Genomic DNA, 17,050 nt, shown 5'->3' on the forward strand with positions numbered 1-17,050 from the left:
CCTTGAGGCGCCCGTTCCCACGGGAAGCCTTGGAGCCGTTGGCGTAGTTTGATCCATCTGCTCCCGGAGTGTTTGATTTCCGCTCGGAGAATAGCTTTTTGCGTCGCGTTTCGCAGTGAAGTTCACCGGAAATCAAAGATAATTCCTGGCACTTTGCACGGTTTGCCGGTAAAGCGATAGAGTGGCGTACAGTGAAGCGTGACAACTGCTGACTGTCTTCTGGGATGTGCTTTAATGTGCTTCAATCTTCAGCTATCGCTTGCTTCTAATGGCATTGCGAAAAACATATTATTATTAGGATGAGCTAGGTTGATTTAAAGGAGACGAATGCTTCTCGTTCAACCATTTAACCATTTAAACATTACTTCCAAATTTAAAGGCTGTCTTCAGGCGCTTATCCTGGGAGCTTAATTCTCAGACTTGGAGCTTCTGTTCTCTATTCTATCATGGAAACCAAGTAGTACGGAACATTTAACTCTTGAAGGGTTTCATTATGATTTGAAACTACTATCATTACATGTAAATAGTTAAGATCCACATCATCATTCTGCTTCGAAAAACATCTGTTTTAAACAGTTTAATCTATTCGCCCAGATCTCCTATCGAAGCAACACCAATCTACTCAAGTATAGGTTTCTGCTTCTATCCTCGTACCTTCACCAGCTAGAGAGCGCAAAAGAATGCGTTAACTTTTGCAAATAATCCACCCCATCCCGCGCGCCTTCGCGTCATCGCGAAAAAGTTCAATTAAACCGTTCCCAGCACCCAACCCGTCCAACCGCGGACGGTAGGGTTGGAATCATCTGTCGTTTACCTGCGATGCCGCGAAACAATCAGATACTAAATCAGTTGCACAATCAGCGTGAACCGACAGCAACTGTTGCTGCATGGCGCGTTGCGGTCGACATACTAATTTGCCCGAACGCAGCATAGCAAAACGCACGCCTTCCGTGTAACCGTGCGCCAAGATCGTGCTCGACATCTGTCCCGCCGATGGCCGATGCGATCCAGAAGCGGAAACTATCTCTCGAAACGAAAGAAAAAGTACAAAATGGAATCTTCAATCTCATCTCGCCTGCACCGAAGGAAGGAGAGGCCGTGCAGGAAGTGTCTTGTAGAATGGGGTTGGAGTGTTCCCGTAAACACACAGTGGCTCTACATCTTGGTAGTGCTGTGACGGCGAAAGTTTACCGTCCAAATATTCCAAAACTGCCGTGCCTTCTAGCCTTTCCAACCGTCAACCGCAGATTGCTCATTTTCTGGCGACGCTCAAGAATAGGTCACGTAGCGCATTCGCGCGAAACCGTCCGTTGATTGAAAGGGTAAAAGGTATCTCGGGGATCATCTCCTATCCCTTGGCCCTCGGGATGGCGGTAACAAAGGGTCGGCGCAGAGCGGAAAACTAGAGCACTTCGCCGAGCATGCCCTCTTGTTTTGGTGAATAATTTATACCAGAAGGCTCAAGAAAAAGCCTTCTCATCGAAACTCTCCCCTGGAATGAAGGGTACTTCTTGTTTTTGTCGTTTGTGCGAGCCTTTATTTGCTCCTTTCTCTTCGGGTACACTTTTGATCGTAGACTTCTTGCGGTCGCTTGGTCGTGCTAGGGGAGACTGGGAGCTGGGGACGAAAGGTTTTCATTACCAGATTTGTATCCAAGCCCACCTTTTCATCGGGGTGGGTTTCGTTTGGTTGGATGCTGGAGTAGGATGTTCATGGTAAACCTCTGTTTGCCCGATTTGCTTGACTCGAGTGCTGCTTCCCCCCTTCAAAGGAGTCAACCAACAACGATCGGAACTCATTAAACCGATGTGTTTCTGGAAGGGACGGACGATCATAGACGACCGTGGCTTGGTGATGTCCCATAATATCCTGCCCTGACATCTCAGTGGGAGTTTTCAGTTCCAACCTATCCAAAACGGACCTTCAAGAACCCGGCGCTACGTGTTGCTGACTTTTATTTCACTTTACATACACCTTCGTTTTGCCTGTGCCTCGATAGTTTCGGGTTCCTGGCGCACGGTACGGGTTTATCTTATGTCACATTGATGTCACACCCCCAGTGAGTGAGTGTGCTCCGGGGTGTTGTTCATGTCGGCTCGTGTGCGTGTGTGTTCACGTGTAAATGTCGTTGGATGCTAGCAAATGGATGTCAGGTCTCTTTGCACTCCTACTTGACCCGTTGCAATTAAGGCATGTTAGTGTCGGATGCATGTCGCTCTGGCTCTCAGGGTGTACCGTGCTGTTGTCGCCCAAGCGTAAGGCACCAGCGGCGACGGCGGTCCTCCATGCTTCGGCTGCAATCTCTTCGATTGTCACCCTTAGTTAGGGAAATAATTATGAAAAGTATAAGAGAAGTACCCAGAAACACACCGGAGAAGGAAGAAATAAAAAAGACAACGGTGCGCAACCTTCAGGCCAACACGTCGTTGGGACGTCGTTGGGTGTGCAGATAACGCACCCTCCCGAGACGGATACGAAACTAAAATGGACAATGCCTCCTACGGTGTCTGGCGTCTGCAAAGTTGTGCGTTGAGAGTTTGCCCTTTCCCGGTCGGGAGCGTCGGCTCGGGTGCTGCCGGAATCAACGGACGGGCGGGCAACAGAAGTGAAACTGACCGGATTACATTCTGACCAACAGCTTGACATTACACTGATTACAGCGGCGAGGGCTTTCGCCCATATACCTGGGCCGGTCCAATCTTTAGGCGTAGGACGATACGCAATCTCAAGGGTGAGGAGACACCAAGTTTGAAAGAATGTTCGATTTTATTGCATACCGGCGCGCAACCGTCCAGAGATAACGCCAAGATCTTCTTGTCGAGAGTGTTCTCGCCTTCCGTCGAATTGTTGTCCGAGAGTGGATAACAAATTTGATGACAATATTTCGAAAAAACTTAACCGTTGAGTGGCGTAGCCCAAAAGCGAAAACTCGCTCAACTATAATCGAATCGCGTATGTTCTTTTTGCGCTGTTCAAAAAACATACAATTGGGTCAAATTTAAATAATAAATTTTGTTTTTCACTTGAAACACTCGCAAAAACAACGCAAACAGTCAATAATTTATTTCCCTTTCGATGGAAAAATCGCTTCACTCGGGCCATGAATATTTGAGTACCGAATCCATTTGATTCGGTTTCTCTGCCCCGGCGATGGTTGTGAGGCGAGCAGCTCGCCTTTTTTGTCGATTGAGTCCTCTCGTCCTCGGGTGCCAGCCACGGTGCCTTCGTGTTCCTTGTCGGTAATAAATATTGACAATTGCCGCAGCATAGATAACATTTATCTTCATTGAAGCGTTGAACGGTTCCGGGGACGAAAGCCCGGGAATTCTCGGTCCATCCCTCGTCCAACAGCCAATAGAAATCTTAATTCTTCAGAGAATCCTTTGAAATGCACTTGTGATCGAGTTACGCAAGGCACGGAATGCCATGCCCGGAAAACGGCTTAGAAAAGTTTCGAACGGTCCCAAAGCGCAAAAGGGAAATGGGGTGTTATTTTTTGTTTGGGTCGGAAAACTCTTTCTGGTGCCATCACACATCGCTGCTTTGAGGTGGGTGAGGCGATATGGGATCTGTTAAAAATGATTCCCACTGCTCTCGACCGGTTTGGGGAAAGTTTTTTGAAAGGATTCGTAGAAGGATGTAATGGAACAGGGCTACAATTTGAGAGGTTTCAATCGTTGGATGTAACCGAGTGGTTGGGTGTGATGTGGATGTGGAGATACGATGGAATCCTTAAAAGCCTAATAAAAACGTACTTCCGGTTTGGGAAGCGCTTGCTTGCCGTTACAGGGTACGTGACATGCGTCGGATGTGACTAGTGCTGTGTCGGCCATTTTGGTGTATCGAGGTGGAAAGAAAATTGAGACGGATACTACGATAAGTACTTGAAACATTTTAATGAAACGATTTCTATGTTGCTTCTCCTTACTTACTGCATAACACGCAATAAAATGGCTTGTACTTCTTTGTGAGCTGCTTGACTCATTACCTCTTTGTTAGGCACGAAACGGCTGCCCACCCCTACAGAAAGGTGTATGCAAAGGCGTCTCTGAAGGACAGGCATGGAGCGAACCCATAAATAGCCAACGTAGACGAGGCAATGATCGATTTATGGCTGACCTTGGTCACTATGGCGCTGTGGCCGAGAGGAAAGTAGCATTGTAACAGTATCGCACTGATTCGGTTGGTTCGTTTGATGATTGTTTAGCCTAGCTCGGAAGGAGTTAGGTACTATTTGTACTCACTCCCTCCGGTCGGCTGTGATATCAAGCTGGGTTGAGAAGAATGACTTACACGTTGCGGGTTTTGCTTTGGCGGTAGCAAAGTTAATTACCATATTTGCTCTAACGAAGCACCACAATGCGGCTATTGATTATGATTAAATCAAATTTCCATCAAACTTACCACCACCACCACCAACACCATGAGTAGGAAAAACCGTCCCCGAATTCGATTAAACAAAATGTGACCAAGCACTTTTTGCTCCAGTAGGATTAAGCTGTAATGTTCGCAGAAGGTGGAAACGATCGGCAACTTGGTCGGGTTTATTGTCGGGTCGGTTCAATAAAAAAAATGTCCCAAGCAACATATTTTCCTGCGATAAGCTCGGTGTATTCGATTTTAATATCCGCTTGGGAGTAGACGACACAGAGAAAAATTTTGTAAAAGGTCTCTCTTAAATTAAATGGTTCCAAAAGCGTGCCGTAATTTGCCAAAGAGTTTCAAAATTGACAAGACAGATTTCATTTTAATTCTTTCGCCAACAAAGTAATATTGGGCATGTTTGCTCATTGTTTTATGAGCTTAGTAGCCAACCTGTTTCGGAACTCTTTTGTAGGATCATGTTGCGCTTAAATGGCCGGATTAAGATGGGGAAAATTAACCACGAAACCTTTGAAAGTTTTTCATTTGTTTCCTGCACCGATCGGTAGCGGGGCGGTTTTTTGTCTACCCATTTTCCAGTTTAAACTTGGTTCCCATTTTTTTGTGTGGGTTCTTATTATCCGTTTACTTTTTTTCCGTTCTCAAAATATTCATTACTTATCATGCTTTGGGACGCGCTGGACAGTAGCACCTGGCGATTAATAATAGGTAAGAAGGGTCCGTTAATTGTTAACCGCAACTGACAGCACGGCCATCCTTGCTTGACTATAAATGTGCTCCCGATGTTGCTGTATGCATTTCCTGTTTGTGGGAATTTTATGGTACGGTGTGCTACTGTTTCAAAACCCTCCGTCAAAAGTGTGGTAGGCCGTCCTGAATCGAGTGAGGTGGCATAGAACACAGGGGCCGGGGAGTCCCTTTTTATGGAAGTGATGATGTACAGAAAAGAAGGGAAGCCAGGAAATTAAAGGCTTCACAGACTAAAGTCATCGGTATTGTTCTACCGGCCATGTTGGGGTTGAGTGGATGGGTAGGACCCGTAGCCCTCTTGTTGGCTGGGGTTTGGGATTTGGGTCACCTGTTTGCCCGATGCGGCTTGTCAAGGATGCTAGTGCTGTAGACTCTCGGTCGTTGGGAGTTTCCGAGTTTCCCTTGTACGGTTTCGTTGCTGTAGATCGGCTCTGTCATTTCGCATTATTAATGTTTCCATTTATGCGGCAAAGTATACATAATAAGCAGTGCAGGGTGATGAAATGAAGGCGGCAGAAGAATGATTCATTTTTAAACCTACCTAGATTTGCGAATGTAAGGAGGGAAGTGAATAGCATTTTACGGTGGACAACTTGGACAAAAAACAACTTGGAAAAAATATTTTATATGGTTAGATATTTTGTAGAAGACATACTTTATCGATTCAAATTTCATCTCTTGCGCTTGAGAGTACTTGATAGCCATCTTAGTACATCCATCACGGTTAATTCGGGAATTTAGTAGATTGTTAAACTCTTGAGCCCTGCCGTATAGTTGTGAAAACTGTACTAGTTAGCCAAAAATGACAGGCATGACCTAAGAGGTTGGTTAGGCCAAGAAAGAAAGGCCTGGCTAAACATTTCTTAGACTAGCAGCCCTGTTCGCATATTTATTTGTGGGAATAGTTAAATAAAATTAAAACACAAATTGTCTAAACCACGTATTTCCGATTCGGATTGTGTAAAGAAAGTTTCTTTGTTTCATATAAAATAAGTTAGTTAATAGCAAGTATAACAAATGGCCCTAAGAAATTTATTTTCTTATTTATTAGGAATGCTAAAGAAAGGAATTGGAAAAGTTTTCCCCCACTCGAAGCAACAATGTCTGCACAAACTATTTCCATTTTCACAAGAGTTCAACATCTTTAGGTGCATTTCGTGAAAGAAAAAAAAAATCACCTCTTAGATCTCTTTTAATTGCGCATCGGGGCGACACAAAAAAAAACCTCACGTAAGAAAATATTTAATTTCTGTTAGCTTTGCCGTTGCTTATCATTTACACATTGTTGCACTGGGTGGGTATGTTGGGAAAATCCCGGAGGAAATTATGCATACATCTCCCACACACCACCACCCGCTGGTGCAGTAGATGATGAACCTCATTTGGTTGCGATGCTACTACTACTGTTCAGGCATTGTTTTCCCGGCGATAGTTGGAAACATTCCCAGCGCAAGTCACATAGTTGTCCCGGAATGGGCGTTTTGCTTGTCTTTATTGACGCATATTTCCCAGCGCGACTGCTATAAATACGCGAGGCAATATAATAGAATCTTGATAAGAAATGTCAATGCTTTTCATTCGCGTTTTTATTTTAACGTCGCCTTAGAAGAAAAGCACAAAAATAGCAGCAGCAGCTGGTAGCACAAAAGAAGAAAGTTATGATTTTCGTCCAGATTTTAATTAAATTAGCATAATAAGCGGTCGGTCGGCCGGTTGGTCGGTGTTGCACAATGAGCTGGCCTGAGCCTGATGGTGGATACAGTTGGCAAAGATTGTTTTGATCATAATCGGAGCGAACGACGAACATGTCAATTAGAGACGGCGCCGTGCATACGGAGTGGCTCCCGTGGATAAAACCTTTTCAAGGCCCGGCAAGACGCGCGGCCCGAATCTTGTGCGCCCATGAGCTTGTGTGGTAATTATCTTACAAACTACGAAAAAAAAGGCGAGTTCAAGTTAATTTTATTAAAAGCCACAAACACAATCAAATAAAATTTCCTTTTTATTTCCATTACTTTTCCATACATACACACACGTGCGCGCTCGCGCTCCAAGAATGGACACGAGGTGGGTGTGTACAGGTGTTGTTGCCCGGTTGGAAAAATTCATTTTTTCACGACCACCTGCTGTTTGGCTGTTTCGAATGTTGTCCGCGTGCTGCAAGAAAATTCCCGGGAAATCAAAAGGTAACGCGCTCGTGCGCGCGTGCTCTTTCGCTACCGGTACCGGATCGTCGCTGGCGGCCACGAAGGCCCGTAATTGGTGAAAAGGTATGCTTTATTTTCACTTGCCCATTGCTCGCGCTCCAGCAACTGGCCGGGGGCTGATGCAGCTGGGCTTACCAATGTAAATATTCGCTCGCGAATAATAGCGACCTCGTGCCAGTGCTTCTTATGCCCGGGCACAGTAGAAATGGAATTTGGAAAAATGGTAATGGAAAATGAAAGAAAAATTCGACCGCCCTCAACAGGCGTTGGACGGTTGGATGGTTTAAGATGGTATGGCTGGGTTTTTGTTGCGCCGAACGAACGTACAAAATGGAAGGAAGCTTTCAATAGCGCCGGACAGCTGTTTTTTTTTTCAAACCAGAGTTTGTTTCTGGGGTGGTCGAGTTTTCCCCGAAAACAAAGAGGTGGAAAAGCTCTCCGAAAATAAATAAATAAACGGCCGGTCGGTTATCGTTGATATTGAATCATTTTCCACGCTCGGGTGAGTGGGAGGGTGAGACGTGGAGATCTGAGTCCATTCTACATTTGGTATATGCGCCATCATTGAATGGGGTCTGATGATTTATGCAGACGACGGAGCAGGTTTACGTTTTGCGGCAGGCCTACTGTCGGATCAATTTGATAATTTGCATTTTTGTGATGGTGCGAACGGCAGCAAGTGTTGTGAAAACAAATAGAAGCTTATGTTCCGCAAAAACAATTATTCGTTTTTGTTTTGCTAAGATAAAAGAAAAAATAATATAAAACTGCCCTTACAAACAAATCAAATAAAACTTTCCCTGTCAACAAACGTACTCCACACGGCAATGTATGATGGTTCACCCTATAAAGTACCGACGGTTTGTTACTGACCCTCGAAAAGCATCTGTCGTAACATAAACCACGGTACAATATTTTCCTTCCATTAACAGTTTTCCGGCCTCTTGCGGGTGGGGGCCGTGCAGAATAAACAAGCAAGAACCGGAACTTTACTCGGCGAAAGCGCGCGAGCGCGAAAGCTCAATCAAAACTTCATCCTCGGCGTGTTATCATCACGCCAGAGCGCCGGGCACAACACCATGTGCGTAGTGTGCCGATGTCTAATTAGCTGAAATTAATTGCGTTATAAACTGTATTTACTTTTCCCTTTGGTGTTGTACCCGTCGGAAAGTGTTGATGCGACTCCATAACTCCATCCGTGGTCTCTCGCCCTTCTGGATGATTATTAGAGGTACCCTTGTTGTTAAATCGCCCACTGCCTGCCTCTCCCCCGATGGTGGAGTGCATTTTCATTAAAAGTTTCGATGTTCCTGGCGAGATGGGAAGGAAAAGAATAGACCACAGAAAGGAAGTCCCGGCGGAAAAGGGGAAAGGACAGAACAGAACGGTTGGTTTGAATTGTTTCCTCGGCGAAATACGGTGCCAATTCGAAAGATGGCGTCAGCACGACGCTGGTGGTGAATGATGAGGCTCGTGATGATGGTGATGATGATAACGATGGGTAATGGGTATCTAACTCCCGGTTGTTCTGTTAGGTCGACCGGTGGGAAACCTTCCATTGTGGTTATGTCCTGGGTTAGCTGTTACCGGTGGCAGTTGGAAACGGAAACGTGAACGTTGTTAGATCAATCATTCTACGATGAAGAAAGATTCTTGTGGTTGCAATAAAGTCTGTGCGTTTTATAAGCTGAATCCCTCGATTGTTTTATTAGCGTCAGTGGTAACCTCGAACAGCGGCGGCACAGCGAGAGACGATGAAACCATCGTGTATTTTATTACACTTTGATGATCTCCTATCCCCAAGGTGGGAAAGAAATGCAATAGAAAAGCGCTTTAATGTGTTCATCCCGCCAGGTTGTTTATGTCCATTTTATTAAGTAAATCCAAAACATTAATAAGACGTTTTGGAGACTGGAAACACGTGTTAACGTTCAGTCTCTTTGCATAATCTTCCATTGTTTCCTCAACAGGATCATGTTGTGTAGCTTGTTTTCTACCTCATCACAGATATTAAAATCTGAGGTGGCTATTATTAGCAGGACATAATGCCACCAGGCACTCTCCGCGTGGTATTGATCACAATTTCGGGCAAAAAACACCCTTTACGACTGAACCCCCTTTTGGTAAAGCGGTCTCATCAATCACTCCAAAGCCTCCGAAGACTAATTAGCTGGCGATGTGGAATGGTATTTTCTCGCCAAACGGTACGCGCACCTCATCCGACTTCATCTATTATGCACATTATTGGCGTGCAGTGATGCTGCCTCTCCCACCAGTAGTACCACCTGGGTGTAGGGTAGATGGGAGATTATGCTTCGGCTAAATGGATGCTCTCCTTGAGAAGCGTGGAAAACCCGCTATGCTTCAGATGGGGCCAGCTACCCGGCCCCGAAAAGGCAATAGACCTCAATAATAATATTTCGAGCAGTTTTAAAATGGCCAAAGGGCTCAAAGCAACACACAAACACACAAAAAGGAACCACAAAAAAGCATTATATCTTCAAAAAACTCCAAAGTATTTCATTAGAAGTCTTTAAGGGGAGCCAGCAAACATAGGCCCCTGGAATGGTGTATCGTGAGTGCCGACTTGAGTGCGCACACTTTCTCCCATTCGCGCACATAATGAGCACAATTTACGATCGCACATCGGCCCCGAAAATTGCCAATCAGCAGTAGCCCGCGAGTGCCGCACGGGGCAGCATAAAGTGTTGAGCTACAGCATAATAACTTTCCATTTTCGACCATTCGACAAGACCATTTGGTCTAGTTCCTGGCGGGTTGGGGGAACCCCAAGAAACGAGTTCATTAATGGAGTTTGGTGCTCTTCCCTCTTCTAGGTGAGAATACACAGATATGCGATCGAACTTGCTCACTTCTATGAAATCATTGCGTGTGTGAAAATTGCTGAACGACTCGAAAGATAGCTGCGCGGTTCGAGGGAGTTCAACCGGTAGCCTCAGAACGACGTGGTCAGACAGCTTTTAATTGGGTGCATAAAATTTAATTTCTACCACTATTTATCTTGGCTCAGCTTGGTAGCTCGTCTGGGTCCATCTTACTCCCCGGTGGTCTAGACGATTTCTTGCAGATTAATAAGGATGAGATTATCGGGACTAGTTCAAGTGGCCATGGTCACAGGATGTACTAATCGTACGAAAGCACGGGCGTCAAGAAAAGTTTAAAGCTTCAAGCCATCCTTTATTGGTTATTAAATAATGTTATCGCTGCAAACTTTTCCCATGCCATTCGTTTAAGCTTTCCGTACATTCCCTCGCATCGAAAAGGGGACAAATTTATTATGGGACGCCATGTGGGACGCGGCGCGCATGTCGTACGGAAAGCGAAAATCCATGTCGCAGAATTTGTGCTGCTTGCACCGCGACGTACATGTAATTGCTTTCGCTCCATTCCCGGGAGGGGAGGTAGGTTTCGCTTCCGATAGGCAATGTGCTTTCCCGCGGTAAAGTTGCATCGAACGGGGAGGTGCAGCGGCTAATGAGCAGCATATTGCGTTTTAAATTAGGTCGATTGAATCATTTCGTTTGCGAGGCACGTTGACGTGTCCTGCTGTCGGCAAGTGGCCAGCAAGGCTCTTAATGAAACTGCGTCTGAAGCAGATCGGCGTGGTAAACCGAACGTCAGCAGAGCATTTTCTTTTCTCACTTTAATTACTTGCTGTGGTTTTAATTGCAGCTCTACTTACCGATTGTTACACTCGTCTGTGAGATATTCGATAGGACACGAAAAAGTGCACGGCGCAAAATTTGCATGTGAGAATGAACGACCGAACTAAAAATCAATCAATTAAAACTGCTACCGTCAGCCAGCTGCAGGTTACAGTTACACCGAGCGTACCGAGCGTTCGGTGCTTACTCGTGGAAACCCCTCCACAACGCTCCAACCCCTTCAGCACCAGAATGGATGAATGTTTGAAGTCGTTCGCAAAAGGCTGATGGAAGACAACAACTCTATATCGACCCACAAAAAAAAACCGTGCAAACGTCAGCTTGTTTGCGGTAGAGTGAGGAGGTGTGCTTTAAAGCTTCGCGTTGCACATTCCATTCGCGAAAAAGGAGGGTGCACTCAAACCAAGCACATACAACTCTCGTTGGCACGCGCTGTTCGGTGAAAATGATACCGCATGCATGCTCAGCGCAAAGGAAATGAAGCCTTTCCGTGAAGGACGTTTCGTGCTTCGAGAGGCGTCTTTGGCGCCGATTCACACCAGCATGTGTGAATGGAAATTTGTGGCCGGTGAGCACTTTGAAAATGCAATTGTGTTCCGTTCACGTCCCGTTCCAGCTGTGTGCCGCAGTGACACAAATGAACTGAAACCGGGCGGGAATAGCCAGCAAAAAAAGGGGGAATAAAACTCTCCAAATTCCTCTACAATGCTTTTAGCTGCCGCAAAGGAAAGTTCACATTTTCCACTGGGGAAATCTACAGAAAAACTCCCACCGTGCACCGTCTGCCACCGGGAGCGGACTGTCACATCATGGTGTGTTTTGTTCCTAGTTTCTTTTGCAGCGGCCCCCCAAAACACTCAAGGAGCGAAGGACCGTTTGGTTTCCGGTGCGGGAAGCGAAGATGCAACGTACACCAACGGTAGAAGATGAACGGAATGCGATTAGATAGAGTGAAAAGCTTCTGCATAGTTGTAACGCTGTTTGGCTAAAGAAACGGTATAAGAAAGTCAACAAAGTACGGCAGCATATTTGCGTCGGAAAAGGATTCTTAGTTACGGCTACGGCCGGTGTACAGTTGGCGTACTGGAATGGCAAACAATAAATCACACACCATAATGTCCTATGGTGAAACACCTTTAAGTTTGCTCGCTACAATTGTCTTCTTGGTTTTTTTTTTTTGGTGGGATGGTACTTTATTGCTCGCTGGAAAGTTTGCCTGCCGGAAGATTATTTTTCTGGTTTAATCTTACCTAGCAAAATGGGGAGTGAGGAAGGAGAAGCTGTACAAGCTAGCTTGAAGCCGGATTAAAAGAAGCTTTACAGGGAAGTGTGATTTGCAGCTTCCTCTTTATAAAATGATCTTTATTATAGGCGAGCGAATTTTATTTCGCACCAGTGTACTGTTGCCAGTGGTGTTTGGAATTATATCTGAAGAATGAGGCCAACAGATAAAACGCAAAACGGCTTTCGTAGGTGACATGGATATTTATGCGAAAATTATATTCAAATGTAAAAGAGATGTTAATATGGCAATCCTTTCCTGCCCGTTTTATATGAATAAAAGATGTAAAAGCGATATCCTAGCTTGGTGGTGATCCTTTGCGAGGGCAAACTTATCATGACTCTAGCATATAAGTCGAATTGAATATCGTTGATGGACATGTTGACTTGATGGATCAGAAGTATCATTATGATTTGATTGTTCAACCCTAAAATGCACAGCCGCATAATGAGTTTCTTGTTTGTCTCAATATCAAAAATTTTACTTGATAATTATCCTTTTCATCCCGAAAAATTGGGATTAGTTTCCAATTACGGACTTTTTCTCAGTAAGTCCGTCCCTAAGAATGACCATCCACCTTCACATAAGCTAAACCAACGGAGCTCTTGGGGTTCAAGCTTTGTGGAAGCAATCAATTTACAAAGCTGAAGTGCCAAAATGTCTTCTTCAATACTTACTGAAAAATTCCCAATAGATGATTATTAAAACAGTCCTTTGAAGGCTGGAAAGCATTAATTTAAAAAAATATGGATTGCATACTTTTAGGCGTTTACTACAAACGGAGATCCGTTACCTTTTCGCTATGTTTGATAAATTATTATTCATTAATTGAAACCCGTCACATCTACTTCCCTTTTTTCAATTGAAACATATCGCACTTTGTTGCATATTAATATTCGTTCCAAAACCGTATGACCTTCACTTTGCCGCAGTTCAGCGATGTGTGACTTTACTTACTTCTTTTTTTGTTTGGCGGAATCCAAACAACCGCACGAACGAAAGTGTTCTTTTGTTCTATGCTAAATGCTGTGTAATTTATTCATTTCAGTACGGTACCACTCATTATGCTTATTTTTATGTTTTTATCCTTCCCGTTCCCGTTCCGTTCCAGCAGCGTTCGGCACCTTTCGGCGAGTCAGCGAGCACCGTTGGACCGTCGGTGATTCCTGCCAAGACAGCAAGCAGCACGCTGAAGGAAGCGGCTGATTAAAGTCCTCAGCCATCGCACTCGGCCGAAGGAGCGCTTGTAGCAAGCTTTCTTTCTATCCGGCTATCTCCGGTGCGACACACGCGCAAACGAGGAGCAGCGAGGGTGAAGGTCCAGGAACCTTGGGGCGCATTATCCAGTAAGTAAAATGTGTCATTTCGGTGTATTATGCGGTAGCCGTAGGCACCGTGCTACGTGCGTTCATTTTTAGCCAATGTCTTTAGTATCTTTGTTGCTTTTTCGTCTTCCTCTGCATAACCGCCATTGTTCTTCGTTTCTTTGCCGTCGGAGTGTCGGAAGATGGTGGAGTGGGTTTTCTTTCCCCGGAGGTGGCCGGCAAGCCGCTGATGACAAGCGGTTGTCAGTCTCGGTTTCCGGTCCGCTGGTTTCAAGCTAACGAACTATCCGGAACAGGGAACTATTCCGTTTGGCCGGTACCTTCAGGAGGGCAGCAACATTCTTTGAATGTCACGCAGCACAGGTCATGTTCCACTAGACTGAGCCTGCGATCCGATTAGCGGCTTTGGACCCGCACCGTTCCATTGCCAGGTGTGCGCGTGAACGATGCGGTGTGTGGAGTTTACAAATGTGTTCTAAAAACTTTTCCCCACAAGCAGACACTCTTGCGGTTGGGCTTGGGAGAAAGTGGACAAAAATGTCGTGTCTTTTCCGTAAGGCACCGTTTGTTTGGGGTGGGTTTTCTTGTGCGTGTACTTGTTCTTACGCGGTACACGCTTTGCTGGGCAGCGTGGCCAAAAGTTCCATCCCAGCTTTGGATAATTGGTTATGTTTGCATTTTCCGTTAGAACGCACACTCCAGCGTTCTGCCAACAGAGCCAGCCCCACGGAGCTGGCTGTTGTCATTCGTTAATGTTCCAAGCCGGTGAGGCGTGCGAGCTTTAAGTCATACCCGAAGTATGACCGAAAAAGTATGTCCACCAAAAGAACCTGCCCCTGGGTCAATGCGCTAACGGCACGGCAGGCATTTATGCTTGTGACTTCAGATTTCGGTCCGTATGCAACCCCCTGTGTGTGTGTTTGTGCCTCTTTTCCCCATCTCTCTTTAGTTTGGGATGCTGAAAAGTTGATCAAACAACATTATGCTGCGTTAAACACGACGTCTGTATGTGCATACCACCGAGCGTTTGGCTGCGTGCCGGAAGATCACGGACGACCACGGTGCACCGGGAACTGTACGTCTAGGCGAGTGAACCCGACGGTACTCTGGCGGATACCGGTGTGCACCGGTACGGTATACGTCTCGTATCGAGTGCAAGCAGAGACATGTTTGCTGAACAGCCCTACGCGGTGCGTTCATTGGAATGCAAATGTTTGCTCTTGCGGAGGATGAAACGATGATGGGTTGAAAATGTTATCGAAATTCCATCATGCCCGGGGTGGCCTGATTTTTGGTCCAACGTCGCGGGCGTAAATTGATTTTCGAAAATCCTATTTTCAGCTCGGAAGGAAGGTTTTTACATATTTCTAGTGAAATTTTCTAAGCGAGGGAAAAGCTTTGAGCAGTGAATATCGAGAATTTATCTATGATTTCTTGCTGATTGATGAGACCCACGTATAATATCTTGGTGTAGTAATTTTGGTTTATTTGTCCTATAAATATCGTCTTTAGCTACCTTTTAACGTCCTTTTAAAGAGTCTGATTTTCCCTATCACTAACATACGCTTCCGTCTCGGTAACGTTACTCGACGGCTTACGGTAGATAAGCCCTGATTGCAGAACAGTAATTCTATAGCTCCGGTTGCCATTTTCCCTTAGCGTGAAAAATCACCGTTCGACCTTGGTAAATACCTTTAAAAGCACAAATTTGTCACAGACACCCTTTTCGGTTGTCGAAGGTACGAACTGGCATGGGACGATGTCCTTTCCGCACGACTAACGTAGGTGTGTGCGTGTGATCTGAAAATGTCTTAGTCATCTTTTTATGTCTAGCAGCAAGCTAAACGGGTTGGGAATGTGATCTGCAATTTACCCTCGGTCTGATTAATCTCCTCTCTCGTACTTCTCTCTACGGCGAGACTCCTTACTTGTTGCGCTTGATACCATCTAAGGGGAAAGAGAAAACTTTTTGGGGACACCTACCTACATCTCGGACGGCGGATACTGGGCCGTTGCTATTTGTTCAACCAACCCGGGCTGACCCGGGTTTCTGGTGGGTCTGGGTGGGTGAACATCAAAATAGCGTGCGAAAACGTGCGTGGGAAAATGAGTTTGTCCCTTTCGGTGGCCGATACGTCGACCGTTCGAATGGTGAAAAATCGACCGTATGTTGGAGTGGAAAGCGTCAAATATTGTGTACCGAGAGCAGTGTTGTTATTTTGTTATCACAATAATTAGAAACAGTAGTACCGTGTTTTCTGCACGAAAATATTTGCCAAACAAATATCTTGGAATGGAACCAAAAAGTGGTACATGAGCTGCGAATGACATGCCATCTCAGTTGGTTTTGTGTTGTATCCCTGCAGTACCGGTTAACAAAACCTCGCAAGAACTAGAGCACAAAAACCATATCCTCGTGCCATTGTTGTGCTGTAGTAAAATAATAACTTTTCAAACCACATCCATTGTATGGGCGCGCAATTGTTTCATTTGCATTCATTGTCGGAAGCACTCGTGTTTCTTTGCAAAAGCATTTTCCTACGTGCAGCACACAGGAGCTTTACAGATTCATTGTAGGAAACGAAAAGTGAGAGATTTGTGCGGAGTTTTCATCATGAAAAGCAAAAGACCAGAAACCGCACAGAACGGCAACAATGGAGAGCGAAACATTGGACATGTAAATATGGGTACGAACAAAGCGAGCAGCAAGCCGCACAGGAATACAACTACAACGCTCTATGAGTCATCTAGAGAGCAGGGCGAAGAATTTCCCAAATTATTGATTTTATGAGCATCATTTCAAAATGTTTACCGGGTCATTACCATAGTACAGTTTTTTTTTCGGCATCAGGAGAGACATTTGCTCCCTTGACGGCAAAGATAGCCATCAAAGGTTTTCTTAATGGTGGTACAAATTTTACTACCCCTTAAAACTGGAGGACCAGATTTGAGGCTTCATTCTAATGGATTTTTGGCCCAGGAAGGTTAAACCCTCTTTGGCGAGAGGTAACAGTCGAAAATCGACTCTGGGCTTAACACCGGACTCAGGACTGAGGGATTCTGGAATCGATCGTTAATCCCCTCACGAACTCAGCAAATGGGCAGCAAAGCCACGATTAGCGAGTTCACACAGCCACGCGGGGCACTGATTAATACACCCCGGATATACCTTATCTACTACGGTGAAGCCATAAATCACCGCCCCTGCTGATATGTACGCAAAACCTGACGGACCTTCGTGTGCTGCCGAGATTCATGCCCCTTTCCCCCCCCCTAAAAACCAGTGTCTCCGGTGCCGTAAGGAACCGTAAGGAACTGTTGGGATTTTAATATCATCCCCGAGTTGCTTCCGCTTGACAGCAGGATTCTGTGTTCGACCCGGGAAGCCGGGAAGCCTCACGCCCGGAAGACTGGGCG

General features: G+C 45.4%; 1 protein-coding gene across 7 annotated transcripts in view; it reads left to right on the forward strand.

Annotated features, from left to right (window-relative positions):
• The window catches only part of LOC118513593, a 59,344-nt gene that overhangs the window by 26,034 nt on the left and 16,260 nt on the right, over positions 1 to 17,050 (forward strand). For 6 of the 7 annotated variants that reach the window (XM_036059580.1, XM_036059576.1, XM_036059573.1 and 3 more), the window contains one exon: positions 13,423 to 13,654. The gene's annotated coding sequence lies outside the window, so the exon portion shown is untranslated. Of the gene's footprint in view, positions 1 to 13,419; positions 13,655 to 17,050 lie in introns of all 7 variants that reach the window. The other variant, XM_036059575.1, reaches the window with a different exon arrangement.

Source organism: Anopheles stephensi, chromosome 3 (genome assembly GCF_013141755.1).
Source record: "Anopheles stephensi strain Indian chromosome 3, UCI_ANSTEP_V1.0, whole genome shotgun sequence".
NCBI classification, from domain to species: Eukaryota; Metazoa; Arthropoda; class Insecta; order Diptera; family Culicidae; genus Anopheles; species Anopheles stephensi.